Genomic DNA, 20824 nt, shown 5'->3' on the forward strand with positions numbered 1-20824 from the left:
GTCTTCTCAATGCCGTGGAACGCTCCGTTCACTTGCATGGGTAGTAGTCCGGTGACTAGTCAAGCCCAGCGTCTTCCGTTGCTAAGCGACGTCACCGTCTTTGCGGACAAATTATTTCTCTGCTGATCAACACTAAGAATGCTGGTAACGAATAAATTGTAAAAAGACACACCATGTGAAGTTATTTTTTCGTTTTGGCAAGTAGCCGTGTAATAAGCGGGATAATGTATAGAACGTTGCCGGTCATTGTCGAAAATACGCCCCTTCAGGGCGAAGCAAGACACCTTCGCTGCGCGTCGGTCGGTGTACTGTTCGCCCTGTCGGGGCTTATTTTCCCGATAATGACCGGCGTTCTATACATTATCCCTTACATATATATTTAGCAGAGTAGGCCTAGTAACAAATGTGTGCAAAGTTACATATGTATTAAAAAAAAAAAGTCGGGTTGAAATCGGACTCATAATTACGGTTAATGTGTCGGGTCGGGCAGGGCTCGGACAGAACATGCATGGGCTCGGGCCGGGTCGGGCTTGATTTTCTGGGCCCGATCTAAGCTCTACTACACTGCCGCCCATAGGTTCGGCATAGTTATAATGGCGCTCGACGGCGTATTTATGCGTTTTGATGTAAACGACAACTTTTTGGAAAACGATGCTGTGTGCACAATGTTATTTTTGAAAACGGAGGGGGGGAAATATTTGTTTCTATAAATACCCTGCTACGTATAAACGTGGCCTTAAACACATTGTCAAGTAGACACTATCTTTAGAGCAACATTCATCTAGGTTAGTTGCTCTGACTCAGCATCAAGAGAAATATCATGTGAAGTTTTAGCAAGCCTCGCTTTTTAAGGATGGATGAGTTTTGGAGAGTACAGGGACTGGCAGTGATTTATTTTCTCTCCATACTAACACTTGAATTGGCAAATCTTCCATATTTCAAGAATTGGGTTGTGAAATAAAATATAAATGAAGTCTGCTTCACTAACAGTTCATTTACATTTTCAGTCCATGGGCATGGAATGCAAACAGAAAATTAACGCAAAACACTCCAACAGCAAGATAGTCACTTTAATGTTTGTTGAATAGACCAGTCAACAAAACTTGCAACCTTCAATCCAAGGACATAATACTGCATCAACACCTTTGACTGGGTTTAAACAAACAAAAAAACAATCTTCTTTTGCTGACCTTCATGGTCATTTTCTAATGTTATGTTATCCGTCCAATAGTATATTATATCAAGCATCATTAGCTGTAAACACTTCTCAGATACGATGGCTTTATGGCAGTTAGGCACCAGAAATCTGATTCTGTTTAAGAACAAGATGAAGTAGGGAGGTCTAATTTAAAAAATAGAGCAGGTCACAAATTGTCGACCAAGTATCATAAAACATTTATATCACTCCAATATCCCTAACACCTATGAAATGAACATATTGTATCACTCCAAACGCTTAACCATGAAAAACCAAAAAACATACAGGCCTGCCAAAAGACTGGCTAGGGCATTTCTTCTAAAACTTCACCCTTCTCACAGATTCACTCCATATTTTTTCTTTCTTCTGTCTGAGCCTTTTTCCGAGATAGTTTTTTTCAACATGCAATTAAACCAATCCTGGTTGAAAACATTTCTCTAACTGGCATTGTACACTGTATACAATTTTTGAGGCGATATCCAACGTTCAGATTTTCAAATCATCCTCAAAACAATCCATAGACTTATAGAAATTTCCCATAAGGCAGAATTTAAACTGGTTTTAGGATGCGCAATATGGTCTCACTGATTTCAAAAGTACCTGTTTGGCTCTGTAAAAAATTCAGGCCAAGTCCGATACCACTCAGGCAACCGACACAACACTGAATCTCAGAAAGTTGAAACTGATGTAATCGTGTTTTCTGAAACCAAGCTACAGAAATAGGTTCTGGATCTGGTTATCTTTAATAATGGTACAATTTGTACCAAACTGAAGGTAGAGTGGCTTTTTATGTGAGGATGTCTATGAGGATGTCTAAAACTTTTTGCAAACAGTTCTCCTTTGTCACTTTGAATCTTGCTGTCTAAAGGGGATCTCTATGGCCTCTGTTTCACTTGTCCGTTCAATGGTAAAACAAATCTGCAGAAATGGCACTGGGTAGAAGAGAAGAAATTGCCACATGAAGTGGCATCAACGAAACCCCAGCTCAAGTAGAGCAACGTCATCATCAAATATGATGGACAGCAAGAAGAAAGAAGTTTAGAATTGTGTTTTTGTTTAAGACTAGACTATGGGTTTTGTCTAGAAGTCAGGGGATTTTGTTTTTTTATTTTGGCCTTGGTTAACCCAAAGCTTTTCCTTTGTTTATTTCTTTGTTCACGTATTATATGCAGCAAATGTAAAATTAATCAATTGTTTTGGAACATTGCCTGATTGAAGGCTAATTTCAATCCCTTTCTGCTATGTTTTCTCCCTACTATGTCTGATTCCCATTTAGGGTAAAACATCATTCTGATTCTAATCAGGAATGTCAAGCTTGATGTCAAATATAGGCCTACTTATAGACCTGAACATTAGATACAGCTGCCAATGCATTACTTGCTTTCCCCTGTGTGTCCTTCGCTGTTAAACCCAGGAACTGGAGCGCAGATCCAAACCAGTGTCTTAAGTCAAAACCGGGAACAGGTTTTAACATACTGTTGTTTGTGGCTCTACCACAAACAAGAATGTTGATGGAATTGCATGAATAATTCAGGCTTTGTTTGGAAATGGGTGTCCAGAAGGGCAGACAAAAGCTCCTGGACCACAGACCATGGGGTGCTGGCCATCAGGCCAACAGGGACAAATCTCTTTGGGCGATGCATCTTGGGCCGGTGGGCTGTCAAATAACCATAACGTTTCTGACAGCCCTCTCTGTTTCTTTCCCGGCCCTGTGCCTATCATTAGGTCAAGTCAAGTTTATTTGGTATACCCCATTTCATACACAGAACGGCAACTCAATGTGCTTAACAAAGATAAAAGGAAGTGCAAACTGTAGTTATATATAAAACATTAGATATAAAAGCATAAAAAGAAGTGCAAAACTAAATGTGTACACAAATATACATATGTAAATAGATCAATAGTTAAAAGGGCATAAAACAGAAATTAGCCAAAGGCAGTTGAGTATAGTTTGGTCTTAGGTTTGGTTTTAAAACTTTTAACATTTCAGGCATTCTTCATATGTTCAGGGAGTTGAATCAGGGAATTGGATCTGCCTAATGGCTTTTTGGGGAGGCCTTTGAATAGCCCAATACAGTAGTCAAGCCTGCGCGAGATAAAGGCATGTGTGAGTTTTTCCAGATCTTCTTTTAACATAAAATCCCTACATTTAGCTATATTTCTAAGGTGACAAAATGCTGATTTGGTGGTTTGACCACCAAATCATTTGGCAGTTAAAATTTAGATCGCTGTCAATATGGACACCCAGGTTCTTCAAAGCTTGAGTCCCTTTGAATCAAGAATAGCAGTGACTTTGCGTCTTCTTTTTCCAAATACGATCACTTAATTTTTCTTTGCTTATTTGAAGGAAATTCTGGGACATCCAATTATTAATTAGTTATATACAATAACAAAGGGAATCAAGGGGGCTGTAGTAATTTGATGACAGAGCAAGGTAAATCTAAGTGTCATCAGCATTAGTAGGACATTTTATTATTCTTCATAATTTGACCAAGTGGAAGCATGTACAGGATGAATAACAGTGGCCCCAAGTGGTGTGCCCTGGGGAACACCACAAGTCAGAGACGTCGGTGTTGAGGTACAGTCACCAATGGCAACAAAAAAGCTCCTGTCCTCGAGATATGATTTGAGCCAATGAATGACAGCACCTGAGAATCCAACACAGTGTTCGAAAGCAACACTCAGATCCAGTAGTACTGGGACTGATATTTTCCCTGAGTCAGTGTTTAGGCATATGTCATTTACAACTTTAATAAGAGCTGTTTCAGTGCTATGATTCGCACAGGTGGAAGAGATGAGGCCTCGAACCGCTTTTTCAAGTGTAGCTCTGTCAACGATGGTACATTCCGACATGACATTTGTTGCTCCACTCATTTTAGAAGATTTGAGGTAGCTTTTTTGGGGCTGGAGTGCAATATTCTGTCGGATTTGGTCAATCTTGCCCTTAAAAAAGGATGCAACTCATTGCATTTGGTGGTTGTGGCAAGCTCAGGAGCTAGTTCCAAAGGGGGGTTTCTTAATTTCTCAAATACTGAGAAAATCACCCGGGCATTGATAGTATTTGAGAAGAAAGACCACCTTGCCTTATATATTTCAGAGTTGTATCTACAAAGAGTTTTGTTTTTCGCTATTTCCTTTCTATTTTCCTGCAGTCTCTCTTTAGGTTTCCTGCAGTCTCTCTTGAAGTGTCTCCATAGGTTTTCATCCATGGGGACACCTCTTTATGTTTACGTATTTTGGTTTTAACAGTAGCTATATGATCCATAATAGTAGCCATTCTAGAGTTACAATCATTCATTAAGTAATTTACAGAGCCTTGTACTTGACTAGTGGATATTGACAACGCTAGTTGAAATAAAGCACCTGTATTGCTGTCAATAATTATTCTTTGCACTGTGTATGGGTCTATTGCTAGTTGGTGGGCACATGGAAAGAGTGAAAAAGACACAATGGTGATCCGACAGGGCCAGGTCCAGACACAGAGATGTTTATGCCTCTTGAAACGACAAGATCTAGAGTATGACCACAAGAGTGGTTGGGCTCTTGTACATGTTGTGTGAGGCCAAAAGTGTCCAGTAATGACAGTAGTTCTTTGGCATAGCTTTTATCAGGATTGTCCACATGGAAGTTAAAATCCCCAGTTATGTATAAGACAGTCATATTTAAGACAGATAATAGAAAACAGTTCACTGAATACATGCATGAATATTCTAGCAGAGTTTTTTGGGGGTCTGTAGATGATGAGTAGGAGAGTCTGAGGGTAACATAGTTGCGCTTAAATATTCAAAGGACACAAATATCCAAAATGTCTGTTTGCATTGTAGGGGTGCTTTACAAAGGGTGGCTATTCCACCTCCTATTTTTGTAGTCCGTGGCATGCTAAAAAAGCAAAATTAGGGGGAGCTGGCCCAATCATGATGGCAATATTACCTAAATCCAGCCAGGTCTCAGTTAAAAATAAGAAATCCAGCTTATATGTAGATATAAAAACATTCATTAAAGGTTGGGTATCGAATTCTCTTTTTTGGCCATTTTTGCAAAATTACTTGAAATCCTGATCATAACCCACTTACAGCCACTGAGATAGAAGTACTGATATGAAAATTAAACAAGTCAATCATCTGTGGAACGGGCAGGGCTCGAAAAACTCCAGCCAATGATTTCCACCGAGTGGCATTGGACATTAAGTAGGTCAATCAAACGGTCGTACTGCACTCCCCCCGCGCGTGACCACTTCTTGCACGTAATCAAATCTTGTGACCCAGAGCAAGCTTCTGTTTGTTGTTATCCTGCTGTAGCTACTGGAGCTAGCTAACTAGCTAATGGCTCGCTCTCGCGCATGTTCGCTCGTGCATGATTGCGCGTCCATGTACTTGGAATGGGCGGAGTCAGAGTCAGCGTTGAAGGTGAGGGGGTAGGACCATTTGAGTTGTGTATTTTCAAAATCTGCTGGCGTTTCGCAAATCCCATACCCAACCTTTAAAGGTTGAATGTGTTGGTGTGAGTGTGGTGAGATGGTGTCCAAGGTGGCAACGATTTCGTCTCAGCCACCTCCTGACTCTAACTCCACCTCATATGATCTATGGCTCACCTGTTGGACCACTTTCGCTGGTCTCCATCCCTTGTGTGTGTCATAGGGCCGTACTCTCACACTGTCCCCTCGTTTCAGAATGTCCATGTCATTTGCTGTGCGGCTGTAGTACTTAACTGTCTCTGTCTGTTGTATTCCAGTTCCTGTTTTTTGTGTGTTACCTCTGGCTTCAACAGAGTGTCCTTTTTGGGAAGCAGGGTCCTGGCCCTCCTGCTTAGGATTCTTTGTGCCGGGCTTGTGTTGAAACCCTGGCTCGGTGTGTTGCGATGATCCAGCATGGCCAAGTACAGATCCTGTCTCGCTGCTGCAGCCTTCAGCATCAGGCACTTGGCTGTCCTCACCGCTGACTCCGCCTTCCCATTGCTCTGCCGGTATCCCCGCGACGATGTCTTGTGTTCAAAGCCCCACTTCTGCCTGAAGTGCTGAAACTCTTGTGATGCAAACTGGGGTCCGTTATCCGAGATAACAATGTCAGGAATCCCCTGTCGGGTAAAGCGGGCCTTGAGTTCTTTGATCACTGTGTTGCTCTTAGTGTTAACAGTAGATAATAATAATAATAATAATAATCTACTGTTATCAGATAGTCTTTATTGTGAAAGGAGAAAGGGTCTGTTCCTACCTTGGCCCAGGGTCTGCTTGCCCTGTCATGTGGGTGTAGTGTCTCTCTTTGTTGCTTTGGGTCCACTGACTTACATATGTCACATTTGGAGATGAAGGTCTTGATCTCCTCGTTCATTCCAAGCCAGTATACAAACTCCCTCGCTCGCCTCCGACATCCTTCTACTCCCAGGTGAGAGGAGTGGATCCGCTGAGTGCGTCAGGTATCAAGGCTCTGTCTCCTCGGAACACTATGCCGTCCTGGAAACTCAGTTCATCTTGGAAAGTGTGGTAGTGCCTGATGTCACTTGGTAAGTTATTTTCTCTTGGGCCACCCTGACAGTATTCTGTTTGCCCCACTCTGTAACTTTGTGTAATCTTTTGTTGCAGCCCCGATGGCCCTCAACCTCTCTGCTGCAATGGATAGGTAGCTGACTACGTTCACAGTCTCTATATCTCTCTCACTCTCTCCCTTAGTGCTCTATGGTAAGTATGCTCTACTCAGCGTGTCAGCAAGTAGCATATCCCTGCCTGGAACATAGGTCACACGAATATCATACTGCTGCAGCCTGAGTAGCCTTCTCTGCAGTCTTTTAGGTGCATTAAGTAATGGCTTGCTGTGTATATTCTCTAGAGGCTTGTGGTCGCTTTGTACTGTGACCTCTCTACCATAAGTATACTGATGGAACCTTTGAATTCCAAACACTATGGCCAAACACTCTTTCTCTATTTGGGCATAGCCCTTTTCAGTTGGTGTGAGTGCACTACTACCAAATGCTACCGGTTTACCTTTCTGTGTCAGGGCGGCCCCCAGTCCCATGTCTGATGCATCACACTGAAGTGTCCATCCTATTCCTTGTTGTAGTACTGTAGGACTGGTGCTATAGCGATTTTGTCTTTCAGTCATTGAAACGCCCCTTCCTGGATGTTCGTCCATTCCCACATGTTCTCCTTGCTTGTGAGTTGTCTCAGAATCTCAGTCATTTGAAAGGTGGTCATAGAACTGAGAAAGATAGTTGACCATCCCAAATAGTCTCTGTACCCGTTTCACGTCTGTTGGCCTTTGCAACTCTCTGATTGACCGTACTTTCTCCAGGTCAATCCTCAGTCCCTCGGCCGTGAGCAGATTACCTATGTAGGGTACCACTCTTTGTCTGATCTTGAATTTGTTCACGTTCAGCTTGATGTTGCCCTCTCTGCATCTGGTGAGAATGTGTCTGACTTTCTCGCCGTGGTACTTTTCTGCCTCCTCTTGTTTTGCTCCTACCCAGTTTTAACACATCATCTGCTATGATGTAGACTCCTGGGAAGCCCTCCAGGGCCTGCACGAGCTTTCTTTGGAACACTTCCAGTGCTGGGCTTATTCCCATCGGCATCCTTGGCCAACGGTAGCGACCAAATGGGGTGGCGAATGTGGTAAGGTAGCTCGACTCTCCTACTAGTTTGACCCGCGAGAAACCTTGCTTCACGTCGCAGACTGTGAATACTTTTGCCTTTGTCATCTCCAGCAGGATGTTATCTATAGTTTGGAGTGGAATAGTGACTCATTTTTAGTGCACGATTCAGAGGATTTGGGTCTATACAGATCCTCAGCTCCCCATTAGGTTTCCTCACTGCGACCATGCTACTGATCCAGTGAGTGCTGCGTTCCACTGGTCTGATCATCCCTCTTCTCTCTAGATCTTTGAGTTCTACTTGTAGAGGTGTCATCATAGCTGCAGTTTCACTGGCGGTACTCTGTCATCTATCTCTATTCTATATTCACCCCCCATGTAGCCATCTCCGGTGAACACATCCTCAAACTCTTCATTTATTTTGTCCATGGTCATGTGTTTGCCACTTTCTCCCTTTGCCACTGGGCTCGGCTCTTTCTTCATTATGCGGTCTACAGCCAGAATGTTCTCGAATTGTACTTTTATCAACTTCATTGCCTCGTTGGCTTTTCTGCCCGGTAAAGGGATTCTGCTACTCTGGTCAACCACTTGAAACTCTACTCTGTACAGCCTGTTGTTTCTGGGGTTTCTGACCTTAAAGTGTAGTTCCGGCGAAAATTGAACCCAGGGTCTTTGTTATCCTTTTCATTGAAAATCGATCAATTGTGAACAATCATATATAACTCGACAAATAAGCAAACCACTTTATCTCAAGTCTATCCATAGCCACTTGCTGCACTCGTGGAATATAATTCTTCTTCAATTACACTTTCTTTGGGTTCTTTTGGTCAGCAGCTCTTTTAGGAATTGATGAAGTTGTCCTTATCGAAATGAGCACTGCAGACACGGTGATCCTTCTGCATCAGCATCTCGATTGGCGTCTCAATGTCCATATTCAAAACAATCAGCCACTGGTCTACAAGAGATCGGTCATTGTACCGCGATGGAAGTCTATGGAAAGTTTCTGGGGTGTAACTTTTCATTTGTTTTCCGCAGCCGGGGAAAACACAAACATGAATCATCTCTCTCTCTTGACTTCAAGCTGAAGATGGGTCATCTTCTCCAGTGCTTGAGCTGTCCTTCCCTCTATGCGTTAATCACGTGTGCAGTGCGTCTTCTGTCGACAGCGTGCCATGCTTGGCTTTTGACCTGGTTTACAGTTTCATCCTCTCTATTTACTTCAGTTATACAGTTGACATCCTCATAAGACTCACTGTCACTAGTGTGCTCTGTAACTGCATGCACTTTCTTAATTTCTGCACTGAACTGCAAAATGATTTTCCTTTCCACACTTCTTACACTTTTTTCTTATTCCTCTCGTGTGTTCTACCACAAAACATGCACAGTATCTCATTGTCTTTTTGTCTCTCTTCTGCCTGTTTCAGTGCATGTACCTCCTCCACTGTCCTTGAATTGTTCTGCTATACTTCCTTGACAGCTCTGTAGCTCTACAAATGTGCAGGCATGTATCAAGAGTCAGCTTCTCTTCCCTAACTAATCTCTCTCTCCGTGCTGAGCTATTTGTACCACACACAAGTCGATCTCTAATCAATGAATCTCTAATGTCCCCAAAATTGCAACTACTAGCAAGCATTTTCAAGTCTGTTAAATAGCTTTCCACGTTTTCATCCGATCCTTGGTCCCTTGTGAAGAATCGGTACCTTTCCACAGTCTCGTTTACCTTTGGGTTGCAGTGTTCATCAAACTGCTGGGTCATTAAACTCACTGTGGTCCTCACTGAAGGGCTAGCACTCAACAAAGTTGTCTAAAGTTCTCCGCCTTTTTCTCAGATGAGATAGTTGCATAGCTTGAATTTTGTGGTCTCTTCGGCGTCTGGCATGGTAAGGTCCATGTACAGTGTTAACTCCTCCTTCCGACTTTTCAATGACTCAGTTAGCTGTTTTTTCGGACGCAATTGCAGGTAGTTGTCTTGCCGGCTTCTGTAAGGCTAACGTTAGCCTGCTGCTAGCTAGCTAAAGTTTCACTTTTCCTAGATAATTCAGATAATTTTTGACGTGCATTCCACTGCCACCACGTTTCATTATGTTCTGTCTTTATCTGGACTATAATGGACATTTAAAGCAGTCTTGCTTACTTAAACTTTATTGCATGAGTGCCGTCATCATCTCTCAATTCTCTGCCTTAGTAACGTTATCTGAACTGGTCCGCGAGCGCGGTGCAACCTCTAAATCAGTCCCCCGTACGACAGTACTTAAATAAAACAATCCTACTGTTACACCTCACATGGTCCTAGTGATGTAGGTACGGGGGTGCACTCCACTGGAAATAGTTGAGGACAAGGTTCGGGGCAGAGTCAGTCTTTAGAGTGATATTAGGGGTGAGATTATGCTGCTTGCATGTTCGGGGGTTCAGGCTAACTGGCCAATCACATCCAAGTTAGTAGAAGCGCGTTCACATTCTAAACTAATGCAAAAGTAGCAGTGAGAGGCCCAAGGAAAGCAATGGAGATGAAAATGTCACAACACAACGAAGGGGCTGTAAAAATGTGAGAAAAAGGAAGCAGGCATTCGAGGCACGGGCCCATAGCTGTTGTATATTGATCCATTTTCATTGAGTTTTCAAAGTTCTCTAAAGCCCTAAAACATGTGCTCCTCCTTAGGAACACATGTACTTCTTGGGGAAAAAAGTAAGTGACGAGCCATGATTTTATACATTCAATCTGGACTCGGCTAAAGCAAGGGACTCAGTGCTGATGCTGACTGGCTGCTCTTTAGGGAACGGCAGAGCAAGGTACGTAGGAAAACCTGAAGGATCCAAGGAACACTGTGAAAGTAGAAATGTCTACGATTCAGCCGCAACCGTTATTAGGCGGGAGACTTTCATAAGAAATATTCAATAACCCTGTTCTGGCCCCGATGCTTGGCATCAGGGTGACACCAATTAGCATAGCTTTGCTGGTTGGTTGGAGTGAGTGGGAATTTTTAATTTCTAAAGTATATATACAGTAGTATATAGCAGGACAGGAATTTCACCGGCGGCCACGACCGTCTGTCTGGCCTTGATGCCCATCAAGCCGGCCCTGGTGCTGAATACACAATGTAATACACAGTGTAGTATCGATAAGAACCACTCTTGATCCCCTCGGTTGTGGCAGAGTCTTGAAGCAGGTCCCACACTATGTGACCTTTTCTAAACATTTTTACAAATTAACAAAACTATAGTTTTGATATAAATTCTAGAGCCCGACCGATATATCGGCAGGCCGATATTATCGGCCGATATTAGGCATTTTTCAAACTATTCGGTATCGGCATTTATAATGGCCGATAAATGAATATTAAAAAAAAAAATAAAATAAATGGTCCACCAGAGGGCGCTCTAACGCCCAAACCCGCTGATTCAGCCAGAGTTACGCCCCGTGCCCACTACCTCCGTCCGTTGCGTGATCCCCATTGACTTTAATGGGGACGGACGCACAATGCATTGTGGATCCGTCCGTTCCGTTGGAGCCTTCGGCTCAGTCAAGAAGTTGAAAAATGTTCAACTTTTTCGGCAGCGACGGATCCGTCATCCAATCAGATCGCGTCTGCAAATTTAAGCACTGTGACGCGACTCGGGCTCTGACGATACTGGAAAGCGGGAAAGCGGGTCATCTTGCATCGCAACAAGCAGGAAGTAGCGTGAAGAACCTGGCGAAGCGATTTGATTGGCTGACGGATGCCTCTGCAAAGACTACTCCCCCATCAGTCAGCAACACCTTCCCACCTCCGTTGACTGAAGGAGGTAGTGGGCACGGGGCGTTAGGCAGAGTGAATGATGGAGATCGACGGAGATCATCGGTGTTGTTCATGTGTGCAAGTGTGTTCATGGTAAGTTGGCAACTGTCATGAGACATACATTGCTTGAATAACAATTAAAAGAACATCCCCGCATCAATTCTCTAAAGTCGATAAGCATGACTTAATTCATGACTACCATGTCCAGTTTTGCTGTTGTTACGTGTTAGCTGAGAGTGAAAAGGATTTAAACTACAAATAACCAATGTTAGGGAAATGTGTTTGTTTTGTTGCGCGTTTCTGGATTTTTTTTTTTATACATATATATATATATATATATATATATATCGGCCGATATATCGGCATATCGGATTTTTAAATCACTAAATATTCGTATCGGTATCGGCCTTAAAAATTCTATATCGGTCGGGCTCTAAATTCTACACTGTTCATTAAAAACACAGTAATACTTTTAGAAATTTTAGAAATTTGCCCCTAAAATTACGAAATTCCAAGCCTGGCATATAGTAATATTTCAGTTATAGAATGTGATTTTATTGATAACCCTATGGATTAGCATTAACTAAAGATATGTTCAGGTAATTTTAACCAAAGATTTTGTGTAAATGTTATACATTGCAACTTTAAGTAGCACTGATTTGCGGGCCTGTATTTGAAGGATTCTTTCACTGCTCATGAAAAAACTGAAATGTTGAATTGCTTTGAATAAGCCCTTTATCATAACAACACAAAGGTGAAGAAAAGCGAACAGTGAACATAAGGGCTTCTGTGTGGACAAATGCACTGGCAAATTTTTTTATGTATATGTTGCTGTCTTGTTTCCCTCTGTTGTCATGTGCAGGTGCAAGTCAATTAACCACCTATTCATCCTCCTGCCTCTACCAACCAGCTCATCTTTTTCCACCAATCACCTCATAATTTCCCAGTGGGGAGGGGGGAGGCCTGTTACATATCTGAAAGCCAGTTTGGTTAGACTCTCTCTCTCTCTGTCTCTCTCTCTCTGGTCTGTTGAAGTTGGCCCCGTTTGTGACCATGGAGAATTTTTATAGGATTACTGGATCCTTTGACTATATGCTAGATCCTTTGACTATATATCTATATAGTCAAAGGATCTAGAATCTCAATTTAGATAACCCCAAAATTGAGATAATGGATATATATAAAGATCTCTATATTTAGAGATCGATATATAGATACATAGAGCATTTAATGAATGACTGAATTAATGAATTAGTCCCATAGTTTCCCTTCTCCCCCTTCATGCAATTGTTATGAACCATTTGTTGGCCCCAATACGTCTGTTCTATGTTGCCTATGTTCTATGTTACCCAACCATGTCTATGTTCTTTGTTGCTACCCAACCATGTCTATGTTCTGTGTTACCTCCCCAACCATGTCTATGTTCTGTGTTGCCTCCCCAACCATGTCAGATTTTGAGCAGACCTGGCCTTAGTTGGGCCAATCACAATCGTTTATCTAATATTGGTCCTATAATAATAAAAATGTCCTCTACAATAATCATACTATCATGACTTCACTTGAATAGTTCCTTTATATGACCCTCCCAACCTTAGTATTGGGTTTGTGAATAGCTTCCAGTCACTTTAACAGATGTTTGGAGAGCCATACAGCGAGCAGAGCATTGTGATAAAATGGAACAGTGTGCGTTTATTTAATTAAAGCTGAGCATTGGCCTTAACATACTTCAACAATATTATGCAATGCTAATCACATTGTCACTGTTTCATATGATACAAAGGTCCTATCAACTGTTTCCCCTACCTTTAAGCCAGTCATAGTTACGTGATTTAATTTATTTATAATTATTGCAAAGCAAGCCAAACTATAGATATTCTGTATCTGTGTTCTCTTCTACAGTTTGAGGTCAGTTCAACACCAAACAATTCAGTGCAGTGTGCTTTTCATCTCCAATCTTAGATTCTGAGGACAGGCGACAGGATGCCGTTTCAACAACTCCATGTAAATATGAATTCATTTTCTGTTAATATCAGAATTCCAATACAGGCGAATGGTTTAATCGATAAATAGCCTACATGATTATTTACTCACTATTATTCCCTTGTCTGCCACAGAGTGGGAAGGAGAACTGAGGAGACAGAATGCAGCCGAGAAGAGAGGTGTTGAAACAATGCAGTGGAGAGGACAACTGAGGGCGGCATGAGAGAGGCAGAGCAAAGAGTAGTAGAACATGTTTTTGGAATCTGAATAGGCTGGGTCATCAAGAAAATCAAGAGGAAATAATAGGTAGATCTCTGCAATCTTATTTAAATTTAAAGAAACTTTGGTTGCAGCTCTCATGGTAATGAGAAGAAAGAAAAAAAGTAAAGCTTTCTGCTTTTGATTTTAACAGATGAGAATATCCTACAATATTGTGCAATGCATGAAATGTACTTTATTAATGAAAAATATGTGAGTTTAAGAACATCTTTGGTGATTATCTTATTGTTGTACCTCCCAGACCCCACCCTCCCCACCCAAGTATGGTTCCCCCAGTGAAATATTTTACCACTTGTTATAACTAGTTGTGGAGTGTCATTATATAGTTAGCACAAAATGGTTGTGAAACAGCTATAGCATAGTTATTACACCATGTGCGTATTGTTTTTATTTTGGGAGTATTTCTTGGACACTTGAAACCAGCACCAAATGTAGGAAACATGTCTGAAGGCATGGAGGAACTGAAGGCTCTGATGTGGCAGCTAGGTCAGCTTAAGGCTGACAACTAACAGTCACATGGACAAGTTTGGACCTCACCAACAGCGGGCTCTTCTGCAGAGCCCATGCCGCCCATCACTTCAGTATTACCATCCTCAACAAAGAGGACCACTCGTTCATGTTCCTCTGGAGCGGAAATGCCAGAGATTCAATGGAAATCTCTGTTGATTTTCTGACTGGAAATACATAGAATAGTTAGAAGCGCCTCACAGGTGTTTGAAGGTCTGACATAGGCCGCTGGCTGAACAATAATTGTTTTTGTATGACTACATAGAGGGGGGTGTGAATCTGAAATTGACCCTTGTATACCCAACAGGAAATACACCAGAGAAAGTGTTTGCACCAATCCTCCCAGTTAGTTAGTTCTTCAGTGGGACCAGAGCACAAGAGAACGATCACGAGACAATTCTTCTGCATTAAAGTCCTAAATGGATGTATTCATATGTAAAACACTTGGTGGGGATGTTCCAAACTCGGAAGGGTTCTTTTTGACTAGTTCAAAGATGTTGTCCTAGATAATATGTTACATAGAGAACTGAAGCAGCGGGTGTCCACTGAGCTCATTGTTGTTTCTCTCAATATTGCAAACAAGTGAGTGGAGGAAGCACTTGGTAAAGCTAGGCCCAGAGTGTATTATTGTGATACATCCAAGCAGTATGATGTGAAACAAATGTGACAGCAGTAAAAACCGGCAGAGAAATTGTTTGGAAAGTTCCTAATCAAAGGACTTACCAGCCGCCCACCATAATGCGATTACAGTTTATCTGCAAAGAAATGTTTCCTATTAACGTCTCGCAAGGGTCTGGATTCAAAGATTTTGTCCACGAGCTTGAGCCAAGGCACACAGTTCCTAGCTGCGCCACCATCCCCCACAGAGTTGTGAAACTATACGATACCACTGTAGAGAACATAAGAAAAATAAATAGTGGAGAAAAGTCACTGCACATTTAATAGACGAGGAATGTGAACTGAAAGACATTATTCTCAAACGACCGAAGCTCAGAAAAGTCTAACTGCCGAGAATGTTGCACAGTAAAACGTGAGTCGGTACTCTATAACAACATGCTCATAGAGTGCAACGTGAGTCGTGAGTCTGTACTCTCTCCTACAACATACTCAGAGTACAACGTGAGTCTGTACGCTCTTTAACAATGTAAGAAGAGAGTACAACGTCTTTCGGTACTCTCTATGACAACATACTCAGAGACTACAACGTGAGTCGGTACTTTATAACAACGTAATCAGAGAATACAATGTGAGTCGTGAGTCTGTACTCTCTGTAACAATGTACTCAGAGAGTACAACGTGATTCGGTACTCTCTGTAACAACTTTGAATTAGATTATAATGTTGCTATAAGTGCAGTATGCATTTTATTTAATTTGTTGGGATCGGTTTGTGTTTTGACCATCAGTGACAAAATCCACCTTGCAGTCTCTTGCTCTCTCGCTGAGAAGAGTTGTGTACATTTCAAAGGAATAGTGAAAAAGGAAGTCAGGAGATGCTGGTGGGGAATCAACCTTTTTGGTAATGATATAAAAATTAAAGTGGGCAGAGTGCAGTATCATGGAGATGGCATCTCCCATACTCCTGTCCTGGTGGTATGCGAATTGGAGGGGATCTAGTGTGGGTTGTAAACAGGTTTTGAAGTGAGCTAGGCCAAGCCAACCGACGCACTTCATGATGATGGGGGCGAGTGTAACTGGGCAAAGTCAATAAGGCTTGCTGCTGGGGAGTGTTTTGGCAGTTTTAAAGCATGCAGCTGGTGGGCTAGTGATGGGTTGATATGTCAGTCCTGGCCTCAGTCAACTGTACATGGGTTTGTGGTCTGGATGCCTTGCCACATGCGCCTTGGGTCAGAGTTCTTCTTTAAGTGCTCCTCAATCCTTAGCTTGTAGCTATCCTTTACCTTTTTGGATGCCACTTTTTAGGTTAGCACTGGATGAACCATAGGGCTGAGCATCGATCTGAAGGCGATGTTGTGTCTTCAGTGGGACTCTGACCACTCTGTTCATCCATGGCTTCTGATTAGGGAATGTAGTCATTTGTTTGAGGTTGGAGACCCTGTTGATGTTGAAAGTGATACAGTTCAGAACGGAGGAGGCGTATTAGCCAATGTCTGTGTGGGAGTTGAGTTTGGCCTGAGTGGCAAACACACTCGGATCAGTGTGTTCAAAATGCTGCCGAAGTACAGAGTCTGCTCCCTGTAGACTTTATACGTCTGAGTGGTGAGTACTTGAGCAGCAGGAATAATGAGAGGTGGGTGAGGAGGACGGCTTTAAATGTATCAGCCATATTGGTGTGGAAATGGTCCAATATCCTGTCTCCTCTAGTGGGACAGGAGACATGTTTGTTGAATTTGGGGAGCACAGTCTATTATGTTGGAGTGATTGAAGGTACCCGCCTTGGGATTAGGAGTCTGTTGTTTGTTAAGGGCAGTGTGCAGGATTTTCATTGCCAGCATCAGCATCTGGGGGATATGAGCTGCATCCGTGCACCAAGCTTTGGTTACATAAATGCACAATCGGTCTATCGGTCCTTCCGACCGATAGAGGAGAGTTAGTGGTCTCCGCTGTTTTTGGAACAAGTTTGTTGATCGATTTGCCAAGATTGCAGAAAAACGATGTTTAAAGTTCCTGCCATTTGTACGATATGTACGGAAAACTGAACTTACTCTTAAAGACTTGAGGCAAACAAGCAGATTAATACCTTCAGGGCTTCTTTGATGCACATGCTGCCATGGTATGATATCTCCCTTACTGCTCCTCAATGGAAATCCAGGGGTCCACCATTGCTAGTGATTATTTTAAAGAGAATTGGGACCCGCCCTAATGGGACTGCAGTAGTGCGTTAGTTGATGCACTGTCCAACAAACCTAGCAACCTCAGCTAGCCCTAGTACAGCCAACAGGTTCTTATTAAAGGTCTAGAAGTATGTTCTTTACAGCCAGCTTTTTAGGCACGTCTGTCCGTCTCTTTGTTATGTGCTGGTTGAGTTGTGAGCAACCGTATTTGAAAACTTGGTTTCTGGACAAAACTATTCAGGCCATTATTGTCTTATACTTTACTTGTCATGGTCCGCCCCTGGTTTTTCCATTCACCTGCCTGCTAACCTGATCACCCCTAATTAACCCAACCACCTTCACCTTTTCTCCCCCTATAACAGGTCCTCTCCTTTCACTCAGTCCTTGCCAGATTGTCTCTTGTTTCATTCAGAGCTTTCCTGCAACTCCCGATTGACTTTGTCTACTCCACTCTGCCTGATAACGAACCCTCGCCTGTCTGACCTCCTGCCTGCCATCCGGTCCCTGTCGGTCTGTCTGCTCCTTGGTCCCCGTCTCCTGATCCACCTGCCTGACTTCCTGTTATCGACCCTTTGCCTGCCTGACCTCCCGCCCGACGTCGAGTCCCTGTCGGTCTGTCTGCTCTCCAGTCCCTGACTCCCGATCTGCTCATCTGCCCTCCCGTTTCCGACTCCTCGCCTGCTGACCCACCGATGATTCCCTGCCCACCTGTCGGTGACATTACTGTCTGCTCTCTGCCTGCCCGATCCTGTACCGGAATAAATCCTTGAAACTGTCCTCAACTGTCGTCTGTCTGTGCACTTGGGTACTGCCTAACCCCACCGTTACATTACTAGTAGTAGTACACGTCGTAGTAGTACATGTCGAGCTACCAGTTGCTTCGACCGAGGAACGCAAAAAAGGCAGCATAAGTGTTTAAGGTAAACATTCAAACAACTTGAAATTCAAGTAGGAAACACCCCTATTTTAACACTGTAGGGGGTAACCTCTGCAAATGCTCAGAACTAGTAACATTCGTTTTAAGGCTAGCTACACCAGGAAATATGGACCGCCAATAGGAGTAAGTAAGGTAAATCGTTTTTGTGAACAGTAGCCCTTCGAAGCAGCAATGTACAGACGGTTAGAAGTACGAAGAAATGGGGCAAAAATAAAAAGAATGGAACGAAACGTTACTGACGCACTGCTAATAACCAGAACAGGTACAAGAGAAGCAAAACACTGTGTTCCATGGTCAATTATAGACATGGGAGGGGTGGCTAAAAGACAGAAGGCGCAGATAAATGGAACATCAGAGGACTGGAAGAACACACCGCAGGTGTACCCCTACCGCTCAGAGTTGTTAAAGCCTTGTTGATGCACATGATAAAGAAGCATACAAAGGAAGTGCCAGCGCCAATCTGGGCCAATCGGTAAGACGCAACAGAGTGGGCTCAGAAGGCCTCAGAGGACAGCAAACTATGGAAAGGTACGTGAGAAGTTCCAAGAGAATTTGGACCCGACCAAAATTGAAGGAGAAATTCTGAAAGATGAGGATTGCCCCTCAAGATTCCTCCTGTGGTTCCAAAGACGAAAGAAGGAAGAAACTCCAGAGGCACCATGGAACTGTAAAAGATCATGAGCAAGAAGTGTCTGCCTTAAGAGGTCTAACGAACAAATCAGCTGAACCAGGGAGCACTAAGTCGGACAGCATTGTCTACTCTAGTAGAAAGACAACATAAGTCGGAAGCTATGAATTTCGGTTTCGTTCTGTGTTGGTTACAATGGTTCCTAGCGGATTGTTCATTGCGTACCAATTCTGAGATGTTCAGACTCCAAGCCTAACAACAGTTAATTACAAAAGATGACTGAGCATTGCAGAATTCTGAAACCCAAACAGCATTGGTCAATATTATATGCAATTCGAACAGAAGATGCTTCCAATACCAAGATCTTGTCCCGTTGCATACAGATTCTGCATTCCTATGTGGATACATGTTTATAGTGAAATCAAATGTGATTTCATTTGATTAAACTTTATTCTGCAAGAGCCTAAAAAATTTGTATTCTGAAACTAATTAGATTGTTCTACCCATACCTATCTAAGTTTAGTGAAGTTAAGGGGACCTTTTATGCTTTTTCAACTTTTATGACCTATAAACGTTGTTATAATGATTGATAGTCATGTTTAACCATACTAAAGTGTCAAATAATGACGTACATGCATTTCGACGTATTCCCTGCTGACAGTCTGGGGTGGCTGTGGAGAGCGCTAAACACTCGGGACAATGATTGCGATTCACTTGCTCACATTTCCGGGAAACATCTACGTAGACGTACTCCTGCCGCGCCCCCATATGCCTGGTCAAATCTGCCCGCGCGAGCGCTCCAAGGAAGGTAACCATCACAACGGAGTTGGGTTGGCAGGAGGGGGGCGAGGGGGCGGAGAAGGACGAAACGGAGCGTTGACAGAGAAGGCTGAAAGCGCCCAAATGAGAGGAAGAGTTTCCCGAAAATCGACATCGTTTTTTGTGTATGGTTAAACATGACTATCAATCATTATAACAACGCTTATAGGTCATAAAAGTCTAAAAGCATAATAGGTCCCCTTTAAGCTACTTAATGGCTTTATTTGTATCCTTTCAGACTAGAGTATTAAACTGAACTCCCTCATTTTAGTGCAATCATTACCATGATCATAAACAACAAATCTAGCCTGTGTTGTATCAAATGATTACACCTTTTAACTGATTTATTAGTGTGATAGAAATACCTGGCCACAGGCTACATTAGCAAACAAAAAAATGCCTATATTTTCTACAACCGTGGTATGTACATTCTTATAATGCATTCATAATATAAAGCTTACCATGGACACAGTAAACTGCTGTTTATTTGCCTACTGTAATAATAATAATAATAATAATGGATTGAATTTATCTAGCGCTTTTCTAGACGCTTTTACAGGGAAGAGGGAACCTCACTAACCACCACCATTTGCCTACTGTAGCCAAATAATAGACTAGCTTGTAATTTCAAACATAAGAACGACTGATTTAGAACAGGCTACTACATAAAATTGGTTAGCTGGCTATAGCTACTTTAGCTAAAATAGCTGATAATGAGCTTATATATTTAATACATAAGCCTCAAATATATGATATAGCTAAAATATTATGGGTGGGTGTTACAATTTTGACAGACATATGGGTGATCATGATTGGATATGATTCTGCCCAGACAGAGGTTACCAGGACTTACCAGGTTACCAGCCAGGCCTGAGGGTATATTCAACACTGGCGATACGCTGTTGCATCACAATGTTATCTTTTGTATCTGTTCCAATGATAACATCGTAGCTCAGTTTTCATACATTTTGCACCTACTTCAGTTTTTGTTTTATCACCAAACCCTCAACAAGCCTGTCTATAAAAAGTTTCCGTCTGCTCTGCCTCCCTGCACTGGACAGGCCCGCGCCAGAGACTGACTGAAGCCAGATCAGCGCTAACGCAGAGACCCTGAGTTAGGGTCGCCAACCCGGGAAGCTGAGTAGTTTTAACAAAGGCTTACGTAGTGTTATTGATTGTCCCCAAGCAGCTTTGAGTCAATGTACCAGGTTTCGGAAAAGCAGCCGAGGGAGCTGCATACTAAGATCCTCCTCTATGAATAACTGCCATCCGGGTATCAGTCCTCTGTGTCTAGTGGTGTATACCTGACCAGGAGACGGCCGGGC

General features: G+C 42.6%; 1 protein-coding gene across 1 annotated transcript in view; it reads right to left on the reverse strand.

Annotated features, from left to right (window-relative positions):
- The window catches only part of LOC115549066 (disks large-associated protein 1), a 97753-nt gene that overhangs the window by 68655 nt on the left and 8274 nt on the right, over positions 1 to 20824 (reverse strand). The gene's annotated exons all lie outside the window — the stretch shown is intronic.

The sequence above is a fragment of the Gadus morhua genome, chromosome 8 (assembly GCF_902167405.1).
Source record: "Gadus morhua chromosome 8, gadMor3.0, whole genome shotgun sequence".
Taxonomy (NCBI): Eukaryota; Metazoa; Chordata; class Actinopteri; order Gadiformes; family Gadidae; genus Gadus; species Gadus morhua.